At 39.9% G+C, this 19,658-nt stretch overlaps 1 long non-coding RNA gene across 2 annotated transcripts in view; it reads left to right on the top strand.

Annotated features, from left to right (window-relative positions):
• Positions 1 to 19,658, top strand: part of LOC147261766 (uncharacterized) — a 40,130-nt gene that overhangs the window by 5,393 nt on the left and 15,079 nt on the right. For both annotated transcript variants that reach the window (XR_015115852.1, XR_015115851.1), the window contains 2 exons: positions 12,031 to 12,194; positions 12,481 to 12,603. This is a non-coding gene — a long non-coding RNA (uncharacterized LOC147261766). The remainder of the gene's footprint in view (positions 1 to 12,030; positions 12,195 to 12,480; positions 12,604 to 19,658) is intronic.

Below are 19,658 nucleotides of genomic sequence, written 5' to 3'. Positions count from 1 at the left end.
GTTAATTCACATATTTGCCCTATTTTGTCATTCATTTTCCAAATGTATAAACTGTAGTTCAGTCTCTTTGTGTGGATTCATGCACACCGTTGAAATGGCATTACAAATAGTGGCCATTCAAGGCCAGGATTTCAGTCACAAAACATACGGTGAGTGCAATTAATACACAGTACACACACTTAAAAGTTTAAGTACACTTATATGGAGTACATGCCACATAATACAACAGCCCTGCAGTAAAGCCCCCGCGCATGAGAGCTTTACTGCTGGTCTGACCCAGCTTGTTGACTGTAACATAAAGTGGAAACACATCGGAGTTCACAAAAATGCTGTCTTTTTTTTTTTCAATAAATAAGTGAAATCCCACGCTGTTACTACTTACTGCAATCTACAAAGTTCAATGTAGCTCACACACACTTATGAAGTCGGAAACCCTCAACCCTATCGCCCCCGCCATGGCTCAATACTACAGAGCTGAAATACAGAAATACATAGTTTATCTGCACTAACCACAAAGATTTCTGAAGTCACACTACTACTTAAAGGCTTAAAAACACTCCGCACAAACAAAAGCGTTTTATTTTACTGAGCAACTATCAGCACAAACTTGATCCTAAAAGAAATTCTAACTAAATTCAAAACTTGCCAGCATTGCAAAGTATTCCCCGACCTGGGATATCCATTTTTTTTTCAAAAGGAAAAAAAACAACACGCAAACAGAAGGAGCAATCAAACCAGTCCCTACTAAGTCAACTGTCACTCATTCATGTTATGACTCAGTTTGTTTTCTGCAACAGGAAACCAATCAAGGCAGAGTTCGCACGAGTACGATTTTTTATTTTTTCATAAATGCACAAAATCAAGGGAGGAAAGTAAAAGCGTGTGCAGCTGTGAGAGCGCGGTGAGCCCCGCAAGCCTCCTTGGGCTTATTCATATCTCTTCAGGTGTGGGCAATTAAAACAATTCAGTCCATGCATCCATCTGAAGACAACTGTACTGCCACTGCAGGACCAGAGAGGAAGCAAAACACTTGAGTTTTATGGACATTTTTAACAGGGATGTTGATTCACTTTAATGTGTTGGATGCTGTATGTTGTTTAACTCCAGCAGAATCAGATCCACGGCACGGATTCAGGAAAACTTGTTATGTGGTAATAAATAGGACTGGATAGAATTTGTAATTTAATAGATTAATTTATTATCTGGAGTAAACATCTATCCGTGTTAGAGATGTAGCAGATTTCATTTAAGCTGTTTGTTGTCTTTCTGTCACCAAAATCTGAATTTCAAGTTTCTCTCAATGGGAGATTAATCACCCCAAGAAGTTGTTAGTTCTCATGGTGTGAAAGGAATGTAAATCAGCAATTATTCCATCTAAAAAAAAATAAAGAAAATGATTCTTACTCCTGTTTAACGCCTGAGAAATCCTCCCTGCTCTCAGTAGCAAATGTGAGTACTGAATTGATTTTTATATAAAATTGACATGTACAACTTAAATCAAAATTTAAGCTACATTTTTAATCTCTAGTCATATGGTAAATACGTGATTAGCTTTCTTGCTTTTGGTTTTATTTATCATTACCGTTGACTGGTGTCAGGGTATCACTGCGGTATCATCAGTTTACCTGCCTGGTTATTATGAAAGACACAAACACACAAATTACTTATCATTTTGAAATGTGTATTTCTCAACTCAAACGTAGGAAATACAATTTTGTATTAAAAAAAAGGGAAAAAAAATAATTGAGCAGTGCTATTTTCAAAAATGGTTAATGAAATGAATGGCAATAACAAAAAAAATGAAGCCATTTCTGCAGTATTGGGAATAATAATTGTTAGTTTTTTTTAGTTGTCTTTTTGCAGTTCTATATTTACGCAGGCTGACTCACAGCAATTGCAATTAATCATTCAATAGTAGCACAAATGTGTAGAGAATAAATTGGATTTTTTTCCTTGTAAAAACAGAGTTATAATCAAATAATTTGAAATAGAAAAATAAACCCAAAGTTGCATAAACTGAATTTGACTTGGGTAATTGAAAGTTTAATTTGTCAGCTTGAAAATGAATTTCAGTGTATTCAATCCTCAAAATTAAAATTCACAGCTTGTAATTCAAATTCTTCAGTCCTCAGAATGCTATCCCGTAATTCTTACCTCTACTCATTCATGACAGATTTGAAAACATAGTGGGCCAATCAAGGAATAAATAAATGCGTTGATCTCTCTGCACAAACTCAGTCCTTTCTGCTAGCCACCTCTCCGCCAGCTCTCTGCAGTTTTCTCGGTCTAATTATCATCAGCATGTGGGATGGGAGGTTCACTCTCTCACTGACACACTCAGCCAGCTGTCACATTTTCATGAGGCGCGTGATGAGTTTGAGAGCAGGTGCGCTGTGCTGTGCTGCTTTGGTAACATTATTGTTCTGTAAAAACTGCACAATCCGACCCTTTGTTTTGTGCGTTTTGGTTCTGTTTACTGTTACTTGGTCTAATCCTGATAATTGTGGAAAACCCAGTTTGAACTAACTCGCATGAGGTGGGAATCATCCTGTAGTTTGACTTTACTACACAAGAGGGCAGCAGATCTCTGTTGCTTCTGAGAACCTGTGGCAAGTCTGTGTGCTGGGGTGTTCTGGTCTTGGTTGCAGTGCCTTAGACTGATCATTTAAGTGGACGTTTCTGTCTTTTTCAGTCCTTGAGACCCAATTATGTTGCATTCAGCTGTCTACTGTTTGAATTAACGATTTTCATACTGCGTTAGAAACATTTACTCTGTTAGTGAATGCTGTACTTGTGCTGTAACAGCTGTGGTCCGTGCCTGATCAAAATGTAAAAGTCATACTTGTTCTGTCCAGCTATTTTTTTCCCCCAACTGATGAATTTCATCGTCTGCTTTACGTGCAAACCTATGGAGAGACATGCTTGATACTGAATGCATTCTGCATCTATTTCCACTCTTTTATCTCCTCATTTCTTTCTTGATATTTTCTACCGAGCAAACAAACATCTCATGTGCATCCCAACTGACCAGCTGCTCTCCATATTGGCTTTTTATTTTTCTTTATTTTTTTTCCATTTTTTTTAATGTTTCTCGCGAACACACTCGGCTGTACTTCAAAGAGAATGATTTAAGCCCCTTAAATGAATGAATGAATGAAAAGCTATCTTTCCTGTTTTTCAGATGTGGTCTGCGTTGAGTTGTAATGCTGCTAATTTCATACTGACACTTTAATTTTACTTTTAACAACACCAAAGATAATTATAATGTTCATTTTGCTGTAACCAAACATCTTGGTTCACTTGTTTACAAAGATGGTCAGTGTCAAACATTATACGTTTAACACAATTCTGAGAGTTTATTTGTCCAGGCAATTTAAATATTGGGTAGAGTGGATGTATTGCAGACACACCCATGCTATACATTCACACAGGAGCTGCCAAGTGCGACCACAGATTTCCTCTCTTGGCTACAAACCAACTCCACTCCAGCGGTTGGAGCTTGAGTGCCTTCCTCCACAGAGCATCAGCTGAATTTATAGCGAGGAAGGCGTGTGATATTTGCAGCTCTCTAGCTCCTGGATGTCACCGGATCCCTAAATTTTCTTCCCATTTCTGGTTTCCAAACTGATAACGCTGCATTGCCAATCACATTTGATGACTAAAACCCGGAGAGCGCAATTATTTACCTGCCATGTTGAAAAACAAAAAGAATTACGTTTTTAAGGTGCCGGAGCAAAGTGTTGGTACTGCCTGTGCGAATAAACATTTTATCATTATGAAGTGCTGCATCATTTAGAAATTAAATGGATTTTTGCGGCAAGGGGAATGGTTTTCATCAACAATGTCAGCTTATTTTTGGGATTTAGGACTTGTTCCGGCTTTACTCTTTTATACAGAAGGATTTTTGAAATATGCTCCAATTTGAAGAAAAAGAATCTATAAAGGCAGCAAAAATAAATAAGTACGATAAAAAATAGAAATAACAGCGTATAAATCGATAATTGAAAAACTAAACATTTACGATGCAAGAAAACAAGCCCATTAGCGTTGAACCACAGAAAAAAAAAACCACAAAACACCAGCCGAATGCAAACTACATACCCAGTATTTACTCAAGTCCACCATGTATCTGTTCAATGTGGCAGTCTGTTGTTCCACAGTTCGTTGTCTCTTTACTAGATATTCTACATCGACTTTTTTTTTTACTCTGTACATGATTTGAACAGTATTGAAGCCAGTCATTGATCCTTAAATTGTTGTGCTTTCAGCCTGATGGAGAGTGGGTTTGTTGTCTCTGTAAGTAGTTTTATTTTCAGTTCTTTTAATTCTACTTTGAAGCATTGGATTTGTGCCCCCCCCCCACCCCCTGTACTTCTACACAATAGGTGATTAGAATGGTGACTGAGAAGGAGGATGGGAGAAAAATAACGAGTAGAATTAGCGAACGAACCCACGTGAATGTGTTAATTGGTACTTTATTTCAAGGCCGTTCAAGAGAGAACGCTAAGGTTACAGGTTGCAGACAAAGCGAGTTAATCTGGTTATCTCCTCCTTATCAGTCACCGGCTTCTATTAGGATGTTGCATGTGGTTTCAGGACATTACCCATTTCCTCCTCTGTATATCAAAGACGTTGCCCCCCCACACCCCCCACCCCCTAGCTCAGCTCAACCTAATTCATTCCAGATGAGCACAATGGGACATTTGATTTCGTGTGCAAAGACACATGTATACAGCTGTGTCCGCCTGCCTCAAACAGCTGGCTTAGAGCCCCAGTCCAACTTTTAATCATGCATTTGTTTATGTAATTAAGATCTGGAAAAAAAAAATGCACAAGAGACTGTGACTCTATTGTCCCCCCGATCGGCTGTATCAGTGTTATGCACTCCTGTCGCTCGCGCTGCTAGCCAGTGCTCACAGTTTAATGACATGCAGGTGATGCAAATCATATGCAAACTGCAGGTCTTCCAAATGTGTGTCAACACGCATGACATCCTTCAGTGAATGCATTACTGTTGAATATATTTGGCCCCCGCACAACAGGCTCCAATGACCTGCTGCAGAGACCTACTCTGATTCTGTTGGTAAAATAGTAAGGACTCAGTACAGCAATCCGCTAAACAGAGGAAATGAACCGAGAACTGGAGTTGCTACTGAGAATGACAAAAATATATTGGTGGATTTATAGGGACAGAAATCCGTAGATCGAGCCCACACTATATAATTGATTTAATTAATTTGCGGCCATAAGATATAACTTGTACTCCCTCACTTCAGTTATTCTAAGGACATAAGATATAATTTGTTCCCTTTATGTATTATTTTAGGCCACAGGATATAACCGGTGCCCTCAGTTTAATAATTTTGAAACCATGAGATAATAAGCTCCCATGCTTTTCTTAATAATTGGAAAAAAAGTTATTTGTTGATGCCAAAACTAACTGATCTGAGGGAGCCAAGTATATCTTGTGGCATCAACATAAATAAACTGAGGGAACAAGTTATATTTTGTGATCAAGAATTGGCCACTCCAGCGCTCTGTAGAACGAGCTGTACATAAGCATATCACTTCGTCTCATTTCTGCCAGCCTGATTTTGCAGATTTTTACCTTCGTCTCTCTGATCCAAGCTGGGTAGCTTTGGGCATCAAGAAGCATCGCTTATGCATCTGTCTGGGAATGTTGATAGGAAAAAAAAAACTATGTTCACTCCACCAGATCATCCATTGTGGCTTCATGCAAGGCTTTTTTGTCTTTTAACAGTGGTACACTAAGGAATAAATGCCTATAATTTCCCAACCACATGATAATGTATTCATACCAGCAGAGGATGGTCTCAGAGTGCACAGGCAGTTGCACAGGCAGCTAATTTGGGAAAGATGCACAATATCCCTTTGAAGTTATGCTTTAGTGCACAAAATGTTCCCTCTAGAAAACGAAACGTAACAGCTTCTCTGTAAAGGGTTTTAGTGGTTGAAGGGAAGTTAATGTTGCATTTTATTAAGTGGCAGGTTGATTGCTGAATGAGGAAGTGTGGCGGGAAAGTAGCCTGGGTCACCTTGTAAGAGTCAGACCTCTATTTCAGAGAATAGTGTCATTCTCTTTTCAGACACACCGAAATTGTTTTTCTTTTCTTTTTTAAGGGGAGGGGCATTGCTCAGAAGATTTTTCTCAGTTTTTTATTCATAGATAAGGTGATTCATACTTCATAGTGACTGTGAGGGGTGAAAATATTGGCCAAGGCGGCGCAGAGACACAGACACACACTCAGTGTCTTTTTCACTGCAGCGTTTCAGAGATGCCAGAGATTATGTGAGGATAACACTGCACAACATGGCTGCCCAAACCAGATCAAAGCGAAGACAATCAAAGCCAGAGTGAAAGCTACAGCAGTAAGCTCTTTTAAATGTCTGCCTCCCCCGCCCCAACTGAGTGAGAGTGTTACCCTCCTCAACTCTTTCCATCCTCAGTCTTTCCTCCTCTGGAAGCACCATAAGCCCCCTTTGTATGAATACTGGACAGTGAGTAGACTGACATAAATCCTTCAAAGCAATGCAAATAGCACAGTAAATGACCTATGAGAATATTAAACCTGAGCCGTCATGCTGTAAAGCCTGCGCAATGCCTGTACAGATAAGACATGACACTGCTCGTAATTATTTATGCTGCTTGGCTATGTAAGATCGTCATGACAAACGACTTGCCATGACTCATGTAAGGTTTTGCATGTGAGGGTGTAACCACAGGGTTCGCGCGCCGTACGGTCATGGCTGAGTCGAATTTTTGACCCAGTTTTTCACATCGGTGCTGTATAATGCAGGTTGTTGAAATCAAACGACACCTTGCCAAACTTCTCAAGAGTCACGCCTCCTGGACGCTGAGACCTCTGACCCTGCTGGCTCTTGACCATATGTTTAAAGATTGATTAATGCTGGTTTTCTACCTCCCAGACAGCTACCGGTTTCAGTTCATGTGAGAATGAAAAATAACATCAGACCCTTGAAATTTGCTCAAGAAAGGTAATCCATCATGGACCATTTGTCATCTTTAATTTTCACCACCATTATGATAATGGATGTGCGGTAATGCTTTTGAGTTGTTACATCCACCAAGGAGGTCATGTTTTCAGTGGCGTTTGTCTTCCTGTGTGTCTCGTTTTCTGTGTCTCTGTCTTTCTGTCTGCAAGATTACACAAAACCATGTAGCTGTGTTTTTAACCAAACACGGAAAAAGGTTGGAGTATTGGTCAAAAGAGAAACCGTCAAATTTTGGAGCAGATAAATCTCCCGTCTGCAACAGGAAATGTTTTCGTTTGTTTGTTTTTACATTTTTATGTATTCCTCCTCGTGGATCAACCAGATCCATCTCAAACTGTGTTGTTTTAGCGTAATACCTGATGTACAGCAACACACAGAAATACCAACAGCAAGTGGATGTTTTCTAGCTCCACATAAAGGACTTACTCATCACTGCCCTCAACTTTTAGTAGGACTTGAGCGGAAGAGTTCCGAGGCCTGAAAGTTTGCCTCGGCTGAGGTCAGGGCTTTATTGGAGCTTCGTAGTTTTTACTATGTAATCAAGCTTAGACCTGAAGGCCCTATCTTTTGTATGAAGCTGTCAAACTCTTAGGTTTTTATTTTTAAATGGGTTTAAATAAAGGTTTTCAACCTTAACTGCATTCAAACCCCTGCCAGCTAAACCTGTATAATATTTGCTCTATTGATATTTATATTGTATTCATCTGTGCTGCTTGTAAAAGCTTTAATTCATTCTTCTGGTGCCTGGTCTTCATTTTCAACTACATTGATGTGTCCATATGTACATTATCAGTCTAAAAAGACTTCCAGAGAATTTCAATGACAGATTTTGGCTAAAATCCATCAAACTATTTAGGAGCAGCGAGCAGACAAAAGCACCCATGACTTGATCTTACTGAGATAAATGGCAGAGATATTTTTATGTTTTGTTTCTAAGGTTTGGAGCTGCACTTCGAAGGCACCACCTGGAATACACTTTGAAGCAATCTATGCTTTTCGTTATATTGCCACAACAGATGTTGTAACTCAGCGATTCATGAATATTTGCTGAAATAGATTAACTAAAATAGATTAAGTGTCTCAAACAAATCTCTGCAAGTTCATTTTCATATTGGGCTGACATGAAGCAGTAAACAGCGGATGCCTAGAACACATGAAAAACGGCAGACTGCTGTCTTTAGATGTTTGATTTTGCCTCGGGATGAAGGTGACAGGCAGACAGAAACACCTCCCAGGGACAGGCTTACTTTTGGGAGAATGGATCAAATGTTTCCCCTGGACCTGAAGCAGTAGGGGACAAACCTGTGTCAATTAGTAGCATCGAAATCATTATGGCTGAGATCAAACGCCCAGCCTGGCGCAGCTTGTCAATCCCACAGACAGCAGCATTTGGAGAGCCTGTAATGTCTGTGAGAGCTGGGATGAGCATGATGAGGGAGGACTCTCATCTTGATGGCGTTTCATCAGTCTGATGTTTATTTTGCTGTCCCCCTTTTGTTCTTTTTGGTTGTGCTCTCGCTTGATTTGAAAAGACCTCTTAGTCCTGGTGACTCATAGCAGTATTGTTCTGTCCTTTATGTCCTTGAAAACGACTTATCAGTGTGGATAAAAGCGAGCAAACAGCTCTTTGTGGTGATAACAGGATTACAGGAGTACAATTAGACAGATATACAGGTTGAGTTGCTCATTTGTTGCCTTGAGGGACCAGAGAGTCAAATTGAAAACGTTAAGATATTTGTCTCTTTCTAGAAACATACCAACATTTTAGGATACATGCTCAATTGCCATCCTCTCCAGAGCCAGACAAGAAGATTGATACCCTTCTCTTCTTTGTGTGTGCATCAGGGACCAAAAGAGACCAGCTGATCGCTAATTAGCTTAGCACAACGTATGGACTTGGTCGTGTAACTGTCTTTACCTGTATTAAAAGAAGTAGGGTTGTGTATCACATTCACTTTGAAATTCAAAATTTTGGGACGTTACTGTTTTAGGATCGGGTACATAACTGAAACTACTTCATAAACCTCAAAACAAATAAACCTGTTTGGTTTTTTTTAATGTTGGAGCACCTCTTTAAATTAATCTTAATCTTTTCACTGCAGCCATATTCGATTCTTGGGCCACATGCAGAGCTGGAAACAAGTTCTAAATGCGTTACTGAAGTTAAAATGGCAAAGTTTTCAGCAAATAGTTGCTTACTGACATGTTCAATCCATACAGAGCAACATCATTATTTTCTGTCCACCCTGTTATATGAAATAAGTCCAATAATCCCTCTCTTTTAGCTCTGCTTTTGGTTTTTAACACCTCTCGACAAAATTTAAGATTAGATTTCAAAGATTTTCCTCCAAAAACAACTGCCTGGTACGGCCAAAAATATGACAAAACCTGACCCAGAACAGCCGGACAGCATAATAATGAGCTGACACTCCTCTTGAAGCTCTGTCGGGTGATAATTCTCTGAAGATTCATCTTAAGGAGCTCCGCCTCTGACGCTATACATTGTCATTTCAGACAAATATTGATTATCGCCACTTTAACCTTAACTCTATTTATTTTCTGCAGTTCATAAGTTCGCCTGTCATCCAGCTGGTGCTCGGTTTTTATCTTAACTGCAGTGGGATTTTAATTAAAAGAGATTCTACACTTCTGGCAGCTCACTTGTCAAATTTTGTATTGTTCTACTTTTCCAGTGCTTAGATTTCTGAGTGTTGAATAAATGGCTTTTTGGCATCAACACAGAAGGCAGTGTGTTGTGTGTTTCAAGCAAATGAAACGACTGCTGCCTCTGCTCTAAATATTTAGCCATTGCAAACTTGCAGTTCATGTACTGTGTCTGCTTTAATATAAAGTGACTGTGTCTGGGCCTAAACTCCACTCCATGTTGTTATATTTTTCTCTAAATTGTCCCTTGGACATGAGAGACGGTTATGGCTGTGTGGGTACCAGTGTGCAGCAGGGGATGAGTTGCTTAATAGAAATCAGAGCTAAGTCAGGGCAGACTTCTCACAGACTCCTGGAGACATTACAGATTCCAGGAGTACTTTCTGATCTTTTAGCATTCAGTTTGACTCCAACTTTTCCTTTTTGAATGTGAGAGAGGTATTCTCTGCTCAGCTCATTTTTAATTTTGGTCTCCTGATAGCACTGCCTCTTATGTTCAACATCTTTTTGTAGCCAAGGTCTGCCTGCTACCTTTGTAATTAAGACCAAGAATCATGAGAGTGGAATCAGATGAAAGACTCATAAAGCACTGCTGAACTCAGACGTATGCCAGGGGCCAGCACAGTTACACACTTAATTCATATTCCCTTTGTTCTTCTCCAATCTCACAGAGGGCTTGAGGCTGCTGAAGGACTGGTGGGTGTAGTGACAATGTAACAGGTATTAAATAGACCATTTCCATTGCCACATGTGGTAACTGTAGGCTTCAAAGGCCAACGATTTACTATGAAATTAAACCAGAGATCAGTCTAGCCCATTTCACTGCAATGCGAAATGTTATGATTTGGCATGCCCACAACAGAGATCTCTAAACACCAGTATTCTCCTGAAGATATTAGTCCACTGTGGCAATTTTGTGAAAGATTTATTCACTCATAGTGCAAATAAATCATGATGTGCTGCCTATGATAGCAGAGTGCCACAGCTTTGCTTTTCCTTTTTTGTTCAAACCCCCTAATAAGCTCTTTCAAGTCTGTAAACATGGCAAAAAATATGCTACCTAACCCTGCATGTATTCTGTTTGTAAAGCCTGTTTGGTATTCTGATCATTCCCGACCAAACCATCTGGTGGCGGTCTTTGCGCTCTCCCGGTGGAACATTACTCTTAGTGATCTTGTTGCCCTATCACTTGCTAGCTCATTAAAATGAGTGATGATAATAAATCCCACAGGCCTCGTGCAATGAAATCGTATTGATCGGCAAACACGCAAGCATATTCCCAGCATCATATGCATACATATCAATCTACAAACAGGCTCCTACAGTAACCATCTGAGCCACTTCACTATTAGAATTTTTCATTTCAAATCCCTTTTCACACTCCAGCACCTTTGTAGGTGCTCAGTGCATACACACTAAAGAGACAGTGAAGGCAGGATCCTCAGCAGAGGAATGTTTAATCAGCCAAGGTCACTGTGTGTGTTGCCGTGCACTGTTGTTGAAGGCGCTGCTGGGAGAAAAGGCGGACTATCTCTCATCTGTATTCTCTTCAGATGGCTTACGTTAGTAGGATCATGCAGATATGAGATTTTTCTCTGAGAATTAAAACCCAGATGTCATGCTAACAGACACACACACACACACACATCTTCGCCACAGTAAAATATTATTTATGGCTCCCCAGTCAGCATAACTAATGCCTCACACTCAGCAATCACTCACTGTGAACAACGCAAAAAATAGTCTTCAATTTGAAGTTGTTGGCAATAATCCAGTTCCACCCATGTACCAGAATTTATATCTGCCCCCTCACACACTTGCACTTGAATGTTGAATTATGAATTATTTCACAGAAAGCAAGGCAAAATAGTGCTCTCTCCTAGGTTGTAATCTAGCTGCGGTCTTGGTTATTTCTGGATGTTAGCATGAACATGAAGAAAAAAAAAAAAACACCAAGAAAAAGAACACCTACTTTAAATACAGGCTGTTTCTTTAACGATTCCTCCATTTAACCAAAAGGAATAATTCACAAGATGACATCAAGAATACAATAAAATGTAGCCTTTTTTGTTATAGATGAAATGCGTGATTAGTTATTAATAATTTCCCGCCAACGCGAATATAATAATTGCTGTTTCACTGCACAGCAGCACACTCGACAGAGATAAGATGACAGGTTACACATCACAACCCTTTTCTCACATTGAGATTTTAATGCATTTCTCTTTCTCTCAACTCATTTAATGTATGCTAAATTCATGTTTGCAGAGCACTGCTTTATCTGCTGATACATTTGACAATATGACACTTTCATACATTTTGTTGTTGCAGAAATCCCAGATCCATTCCAAAGAGGCAATTGACTGAGTTGCAGATACGAAGCTGTGAGAGCCTTTTGCTGTTTTACATAAAGAAACAGAGGCTTTGATGTCCCCCAATGAATTGCGCTGCATTATCGGAGTCTCGACAGAGGAGATAACATCAACACTTCTCAGGTACAAGCAATGCAACAAGGTGACAGCTGTGTTTCATAGAAAATTTGATTATGCAAATGGATCAAACAAATAGGGCCGAGGTATGAATTTAGACACACAAAAAAGATGTTTAATACATCTGATCTTTTGTTTATTGTACAAGCTACAATAATTATTCTTGTGATTTCTTCTTTACAAAGTGGTGTTTCGCTCACAACACCCACAAATTAAATTAAATTCGCACATATGACTTGGCGCACGTGCTGAATGTTTCATTGAAATATGCTTACTTGAGTTATTCTTGCAGATCTGTTTGTGCAGGCCTACTGAGAGAGTGTGTTCAGGAGTATCTGGGAAGTGGGAAATTTCCAGCCTCTGAGGTGACAGAAGAACACACGGAGCACCTGTCAAATTCAGAATATCCTGTTAGGTAAGTGGGAGGGTTTTGCTCCGAGAATGTTTGACGACAGTCGTCAGGGCAGAATTTCTGGTGAAAGATGAGAAATGTACTTTTTCTGAGCTTGAATAAGTCTTTCCGTTATTAATTCAGGTCACACTCATTAATACACTTACTTTTGTAATTTTTTTTGTTGTCATGTTGTTTTTTATTTTTCATTTATTTAATTTTTGCGAACGCAAATTTTTATCCAGCTGTCAATAAGGCAACTTATAGAAATCATTTGAATACTGAATCCCTGACGCAAGTTTCATTTATGTAATGATGTTAAAGCTGTTGACGGACCAAAGAAGGGGGAACTTTTCCGCTTTTTCAACATAACTGCCACCATTTTGGAATGCATACATCAGTAGAACAGGCGGCATGGCTTAGAGGTAGAGTGGCTGTCTAGCAACCAAAAGGTTGCTGGTTCCATCCTCTCTTCCCCCGGTGACCATGTCCAAGTATCCTTGAGCAAGATCCTGAACCCCTAATTGCTCCTGATGGCCCTGCTACAGACTTGTGACCTGTCCAGGGTGAACCGCCTCTCACCCGATGTCAGCTGGGATAGACTCCTGCCCCCTTGCGACCCTTAACGGATAAGCAGCATAGAAGATGGATGGATGGATGGATGGATGGATGGATGGATGGAGGGATACATCAGTAGAAACAACCAAGAATAATATCTGCAGAGTAAACGCACTATTCATCATTTTTACAGGTTTAAAAGGTTACAATTTGTATTCAACTAATACAAATTTTGATATAATGAACCTTATGAAAAGTCAATGCATCACAGGTTTTAAAATGTATCAGCAGTCCATCCTGTAAAAATAAATCACAAATGTTGGCTTGAGTAAAAGTCGTGACATCCCCAAATTCCTCCTCTGGGGATCATTAGTGCATGTCTAATGTGATGAATATTTTATTCGGGACCAAAGTGGTGGACTGACCAAGAGACTAACATAAAATTACATGCTTACTGCAAAAGAGAAAAGGGTCCTGATATTTTTCCAGTAAAACACACCAGTCAGGGAGCCAGGACTCGTATTACTGCATTCTCCCTCTCCTGTCATTATAATTCCACCTGACGGAAAAGCACGCTGAGCCCATGCCAGCCACCTATAGGCCTACTTAGAGCGGAAGACATTACATGGAGACATACCTGAAGTGACACAAACTTGGCAGAGCTAAAATAGTTTCCAGATAGTTAATTAACCTTAGTGACTGGTCGAGCAGACTCGTGTGGCTGGTCAGTCACAACCTGTGCCGGGATAAATACAACCAGTCATGTTGACATGTCACAGTTCATACATGTCACGTGTTCACCGCCGACATTTACACTTTGTTTAGAGCTGAATTCACAGCGCATTTTCATCAAGGACAAAAAAACCCACAGTGGTAATGTTATGCAAACATACCAAAAGTCTCTCTGACCATAATTTACTGAAGGAGTTGTAAAATGGTGTTTGTGTATACTGGTGATTCAACCCCTATGTTCATTTTTCTGCAATTGTAACATGAATGGTATTGCATATAAATATCATGTATACTCAAAGGGCTGGTTCACCAAAATGACTGGAAAGACATATTTGTTACTTCTCTCTGGAAATATTTCGATTTGTACATTTTGGTTTTACTTGCCACAATTTAAAAGATTCCTGCTCTCCATCACCATGCAATTAACGTAACAGAGATGTTGTTTGTGGTGCCGAAACCCCCCCCCCCCCCCACAAAAAAAAACAAAACAGCAACAACAACAAAAAAAACTACATGTATAAAATTTCAAAGCAACATATCTCTGTCTGGAAATATGAATCCTTGTCACTGTGAATAGTCTGCTCTCTGCATTTTTCTCAATTTATGTTTTATTTTTTTAATTTTGCATAATTATTAAAGACATATTGTTGCCAAATGCTTTCGCTTCAGCATGCTGACACACACGCATGCATTCAGAATCTTCTTAAATTGACATTAATACCAATTAACATCAACAGTAACAAATCCATATATATATATATATATATATATATATATATATATATATATATATAGACATGTTTGCCCTACACCTTCTCACATGGTGTTATTTTTTCTTTGGAGCTGTTTTCGACCCCAAAATCTCTGCATGTCCACAAACCACTCAAGGTTAGAGAGAAAATATGTTTTTCATCATTTGGATTTAACAGCACATACATTACATCACTGCAGAAGAGTGTATCTTGTTACCCTTTAATCTTGATCGATTCAGTTGTCAACATAGAATTGATTATTCAATCAGAATTCTCTGGTTTCAGCTTCTTGAATAAACAAAACAAGATGAATTAGAGCAACGTGTGACATTTTTTTTTCAGAATTTTTGGACATTTTTCAGGCAAAGCGGTTAATTTTTTGACTTAAAAGCATTAATTTGAAATACTTTATATTGCGTGTGGCATGGTGAGTGACGTGAATACGTTTTTGCACTATTCTCCCGGAGAGCAGACGCAGATAGGAAGATAAAATCATTTTTTCAGTTTGAACAGTGCTTTTTTTTTTTTTTTTTTTTTTGGGGGGCTGCATTAACTCCAGATGTCACATTGCTGATTTATGGAGAGAAAATGTCAAGCTTGAAGGTGGCGGTCCAGAGTCACCATTAAGTACACACTGCGACATAAACATTTATGCGGGTCATTTTGCTGGATTTGATATTTTCATTTTTCTTACCGCCATCAGTCACTTTTCATCAAGATCCTTGAAAGCTGTTGAAGCATCTCTATGAGAGACTGCAACATATGGTGGATAACACCTCACAGCTCCTGGGAAAATGTCATCACACTTGTTGAAAGAGATTCCATGTGTCAGAAAAAGAAACATAAAGTTGGCGGTACTTACTCTTTTTTTTCCGCTTTGCATGTAGAATCCCTTTTTCTTTTTTGTGGGCACAGACATTTTACATGCCTGCTTAAGCCACAGAGCCTCCATGAAGCTTTTCTGTCGTGTATGCTTCACACACCAGACACATTCTTTTATTTCCAATGCCGAGGACTCAGACCTTTCTGTCTAGACCTGGAATTGTGTCAGTTATAACAGCAAAGAACTACATGAAGGTTCAGGACAGGACTATTCACCGCTGCCAATAGATATCTGAAGATGTTGTCTAGTCAAATACAATGACTGCTGTATTTTGTAACAATTTGCTGGGCATACACTCAATTTGAAAAGGTTTATTAGATTGGTATTGATGCCAAAAACAATCATGGCTGACATGTGGGATACCCCAACTTCTTCTCTCTGAAAGCTCTATTAACGTCATACCCCCGTGTCCATTGCCTGACTTACCCTTGTCAAATTGCACCCTGATATTTTGTTTTAAGCAGGCTGAGGTGATTTAAGAAACGTTAACAGAAGAAGACATGCGGTTTGCATTCTCATGGCTGTCTCAGCTTAAATGTCTCCAGTTTCTTTATGGATGGGATTGTGGGGGGTGATTTGCTGACGTTATTTACATGGAGAAGGTTTTGTAGCCTCCCTCTTGGCCAGAACATCAGGATTTTGGAATTTTTTGGCGCTGACCTACATCTGGATTTCTGCACTAGTGGGTGCCCCACCCCCTGACAGCCTCTTACAAACCCACAAGCCAGATTTTCTCTCTACTCTGCAAACCACAGCATTGTGAATGTTCGCTGTCACACCTATCAGAGCAGAGTCCAGTCAGGTCCCTAAAACAACACTTCCTGTGGAGCTCACAGTGTCTTTGCTATGAATGTGAAGCAGAGAGAAGCAGAAAGCATTATTCTCCCTGCTGTATATGGAGCACCCAATCTGGTTTTCATCCTCGGTGCCCCACCCTGGCTGAAATACAATGGATTGGGAGCAGGCCTGTGACTCTTAACTCACTCTGCAGATTCTAAGCTGTGCCGCCAGTCTGGCCAATCTGCAGCCCAGAAAATTCCCTTGATGTTTCGGCCAAAGCAGCTTTGAATCCAATCATAAGGCCATAGGTTCCCTTGTAACTGTACATCCATGTTCCGTCACTTAGACACAGGGGAATTGCGTTCATGGTCAGCAATGTGGAAAAAGACAGACGGATTTTAGCCATGACTTTCAGCTCCCCAGGTAATGTGCTGCAAGGCGCTGATATTTAGTAAACCATTTTAGAAGTTAACCAGTGAATCCCATTACATTTTTAAAATGCATTAAACAGAAATCAGTGTCTTTGCCAAATTCCCATGACTAGGTCAGACAATTTGTTAGGAAGCTTTAATCACAACTCTGATCAAACACTTAAGATGAAGTATTCTGTGTTTATTTAACTCAAAGTGAATGTGGACTTATGGGAGCACAGTGAAGATTAATAATTAATTTGGATATCAATGTGTAACGGATCAAACATGAGATATTAATTGCAAATAGTTAGTATTTAAGTCTGTAACTTGGCTGTTTGACACCGAATAATAACACATTATCATCAGAATTTATAACATCCAAACCAAAATCAACATAGATTTTTAATAATTGAAAATTATGGCCTGTAATTTATTGCCCCTACCACGGAGGTAATGCGATCTTTGCTGTCTAATGTAAAAACTATGTGGCTGATTTTCACCAAATGTGGTGGCGGGGTGCAGCACAAGCCAAGGTAGAACCCATTACGCTTTGGGGAAGATCCATTTAACATAGAAAAAAAAATCCCTTTTTTCTACGTCGGGTTTGGCTGAGGGTGCCTTGGTGGAGGTATGCCTTCTCCACGTGCCCTCTAATTTCTTGTAAATGATCTCTAAAGGCCCACCTGCAACACCATAACAGCCCACAAGGGGGCTGCGGGCCACCCTTTGGGAGTCATTTTGGAGGCTGTAATTTGTGGTGCTTTTGAACTGTTCTGGGTTATACTGAGAGGTGTTCCTGCCTATTCACATGAACTGGAGTTGAAAAATATTTCGAAAACTTCTCAGTGCAACTCAAGTGTACCTAATGAATTGGCCAGCGAGGGCGTATCGATTGAGAGTAATCAAGTCTATATGGGTCTTTGTTGCTGCCACTCTGCTCTTGAAGCATGGCTTTCCATAATAGAACCAGAGCGGACACTTTAATTAAAGAAAGCTGGGATGAAAGAGTGAGTGAACTTCCTGAAAGCCCAGTTGTTCATCCGTCAAACTTTGAATGGCTGTTCCACCAACTTCAGAGTCTCCACTGTGGGTTTTGAATGATTTTCTTGTTGTAGCCACCGTACAAACAAAGGCACCCCTTTAGATTTATGTCTCATCCCTCTCTCTCATATTCGACTCTGAGGGCTTTAAGGCTTTAATTAAATTCCAGTCCACACTCTCACTTCTCCACCAACTGTCCCTGTCTCTGTGGGAGGTTGAAAAGCTCAGTTTACTGCCTGTTGTGGTTTGTTTGAAAGATCCAGAGTTCTCTAGAAACCCCAACCATTATGATAGAATTCACACATGTGGTGCGGAGAGAGACAGAAAAGGCCCCTGCTCATACAGAGAGACACAGGAGTAATGTGACATCCAGTCTGGACGGGAAGTTGAGACATTGTGTGTGTGTGTGTGTGTGTGTGTGTGTGTGTGTGTGTGTGTGTGTGTGTGTGTGTGTGTGTGTGTGTGTCGCTGCCTGTAATATTGGATTTGAGCACGTCAAAGTCATGGATTGCCACTCCAACATGCTGCGTATTCATGCATATGATAATGCTTGGAGGGGGGGGGGGGGTGAAGATGCCCATCTGAATAACTCAATCATCATACCTATCAAAGCTTTCCCATACCACACGACCACCCACTGCCAGAGCACAGATTGCCTGCATTGGCCCATAGCAGCGCCAGCAAACTGGAATCAACTGCAGTAGCAGGCTGTCATGTGGGACTCCTGACAGAGATATGAGGGGCTAGACTGAGCAAGTCCAGTCCAGCGGGAAGCAGCGGGAGTGGAAGGATGAGTTCTGCACCACTGATCCAGAGTGACAGTGATGGACAGGTTCAGAGAGGAGAGCTGATGGCCAAAGTTTTTCTCCTGTCTGGACAATGTTTGAAAAGATGGATATGACGGCTGCAAGGATTCGAAATCCAACAGGGCATGTGTGTGCCTGTTCCAGAGTGTTGATGGGGGTGTGCATTCATGTCAAACGGTCAAGCAGAGCCATAAATGTGGAAGGTGACACTGAAATCAGAAACCTGTTTTTATGTTCAGTTTTTTATTTTTATTTTGTTTTGCTCATTGTAGACAGAGCGATGTAAATCTACGGCACGTGATGTAAAAAATACAGTCACGCTGAAACTGACAATTATTTTCATGATCAGATAGTTGTGAATAATTCATGAGAGCCATGGGGAGCTGGAGCCAATCCCAGCTGACACGAGGCGAGTGGTGGGGTACAACCCTGGACTGGTCGCCAGTCAATCAGACACTCGCACTCACACCTACGGCAATTAATAGACACCAATTCAACTAACTTGCATGCTTCTAGTCTGCAGGAGGAAGCCAGAGCACTCAAACTCCTCACAGAGAGGGCCAACCCAGCGTCAGTCCTGAAATAAATTGTGCCATCACGAATATGATCTGTTTTAATAGAGGTTTTGAAAGGTTTTACCTTGTTTGATTATTCCCAAAAGGGATGTCCAGTTTGAAATCTGAAAGCTTACCAATGCTTTCCTCACAGCTGAACACACAGGACATTATATACTGTATTTAATTATTTAATTCAGAATACTTAATCTATTCATAATTCCATATGGAAGCAGGCCTACAGTGCAAGATAATAATCCATTCCAGGAATAAGCATAAGAAATTAAGCTCAAATTGTTAATTTTTAAAACCGCTATCATGGCTGACACTGGACAATAACACATTCAGACATTAAAATTCAAAATACCCCAGCCCAGTGTCAAGGTAAATATTTTTTTTTAAAGAAAAATTTGAGACTTGCATTATCTTCAGTGTCCACAAATTAAAAAGTATGTAGTTAGATAAAAATAAATCATTTGGTCTATAAACTCAAATTTTTCAAATGTGTGATTTTTCCTGACTAAGAATTAATGTACTTTTTTTTCTAACCGACTGATAAT

This window comes from Aulostomus chinensis, chromosome 5 (assembly GCF_037954235.1).
Source record: "Aulostomus chinensis isolate RoL2024-O1b breed Wild chromosome 5, RoL_Achi_v1.0, whole genome shotgun sequence".
NCBI lineage: Eukaryota > Metazoa > Chordata > Actinopteri > Syngnathiformes > Aulostomidae > Aulostomus > Aulostomus chinensis.
This window is presented reverse-complemented; position numbering and strand designations above follow the sequence as displayed.